The following is a 2,031-nucleotide window of genomic DNA, read 5'->3' as shown; positions in this document are numbered from 1 at the left end:
GATAATGCATGTTCCTTGCCTCTCAGCAGCTCCAGGGAGCTCAAAGCATTTTGCAGATATTATGTCATTAGTCCTGACTCTATCCCCAGGTACTTTGCAGACATTATCCTGCATTTTAAAAATGATCGCAGCTCAAAATGGAAAATGACACCAAATCTCCTGCAGCTCTCTCTTTTTTAAACACTGTATGTAAATAACTAAATGCAGGTATTAGTCTAGATTCTTGGTTGCAGACAACAGAGCTCTCACTGCAGCTAGTTTAAGCAAGAAAGAGATTAAAAAGATGCTGAATAGCTCACCAAATTTCCTGGAGAGAGGGAGAGTCTGGTTCACAGGCTGTCCATCCCAAAGCTCATTGCTGCAGGGTAAAAAAAAAAAAAAAAAAAAAAAAGATGCTCTTCAAAAAAAATAGTTTTAGATTTACAGATATATTGAGCATATAGTTCAGAGTTCCCATATGCCATGCCCCTATTATTAACACCTAACATTAGTATAGTAATTTTGTTATAATTAACGAACCAATACTGACGTATTATTAGGAACTAAAGTCCCTAGATTATTCGGATTTCCTTCGTTTTTACCTAATATCCATTTTCTGTTCCAGGATCCCATCCAGGGTCTCACGTGACATCTAGTCATCATGTGTCTTTAGACCCCTCTTGCTGTGACAGTTTCTGACTCGGGGTTTTGGATGATCTTGGTGGTTTTCAGGAGGACTGATGAGGGATATTGTAGGATGCTCCTCCATCAGAATTTGCCTGATTTTTTTTCTCACGGTGAGATGAAGGCTGTGAGTTTTAGGGGGGAAGACCACAGAGGCAAAGCTCCACGTGTATTGCATCACAGCAAGGGCACACCTCGTCAACCCGACTAACGCTTGACCTTGACCATGTGACAGGCGGCGATGGTCAGGTCTTCCCATGGCAGTGTTGCTCTTTGACCTCCCCGTTCCTATGCTGTGCTCTTTGGAGGAAAGTCACTATGCACCGCAGGGGCTCACTTTGTCTACTTCCAGAGTCTCTGGTTGGAGGAATGTAAAATATAATTGCCTTAATCCTTAGCAGGGCCTTCAGGGTCCTCCTGGCATCCCTCCACCCTGCTGGCTTCTTGGCTAAATTCTTTCTGTGCTTCTCCTGATGGAAGGTTGGCATCGTGTCTCCATCATTCACGCATCCTCCAGGGGACCCCACATGGTACCCTGCACACAGTAGGCCCTTTACAAAGCTCTAAAAACTTTGAATAGAACTGGATTTCATCTAATAGTTAATACCAATCTTTCATAGGCTGCTGGTAGGTGAGTGAGGGTGAGGGCCACTGGGGCAGAGAGGGACGTAGCTGGTTGAACGCTCCAACCAGAGCACTGGACAGGCCCTAGGGTTCTCATCTGGACCCTGTACCATCTGCATTTTAAAAACCTACTTGGGGCCAGGTGTGGTGGCTCACATCTGTAATTCTAGCACTTTGGGAGGCAGAGGTGGCAGGATCATTTGAGGCCAGGCCTTTGAGACTAGCCTGGGCAACATAGCAAGACCCCATCTTTATTATTTAAAGAAGAAAAAAAGAAAAAGAAAATAAAAACTTACTTGGCAGAAGACTGACTTACTTAACTGAGAGTTTTTCTTTTCTTTTTTTTTTTTTTTGACATGGAGTGTTGCTCTGTCACCCAAGGTGGAGTGCAGTGGCATAATCTCAGCTCACTGCAACCTCTGCCTCCTGGGTTCAAGTGATTTGCCTGCCTCAGCCTCTTGAGTAGCTGGGATTATAGGCGCATGCCACCATGCCCGGCTAATTTTTTTTTTTTTTTTTTTTTTTTTTGTATTTTTTTGGTAGAGATGGGGTTTCACCATGTTGGCCAGGCTAAGTCTTGAACTCCTGATCTCAAGTGATCCACCCGCCTCAGCCTCCCAAAGTGCTGAGATCATAGGTGTGAGCCACCATGCCTGGCCTGGATTCTTCCTTACCCCCACCCCCCCGCCCCCCTTATCAAGGGACAGAGACTCTCCTAAGACTCGAAAGTTAGAGGGTGGAGTT

Source organism: Pan troglodytes, chromosome 4 (assembly GCF_028858775.2).
Source record: "Pan troglodytes isolate AG18354 chromosome 4, NHGRI_mPanTro3-v2.0_pri, whole genome shotgun sequence".
NCBI classification, from domain to species: domain Eukaryota; kingdom Metazoa; phylum Chordata; class Mammalia; order Primates; family Hominidae; genus Pan; species Pan troglodytes.
Note: the sequence above shows the minus strand (reverse complement) of the source record.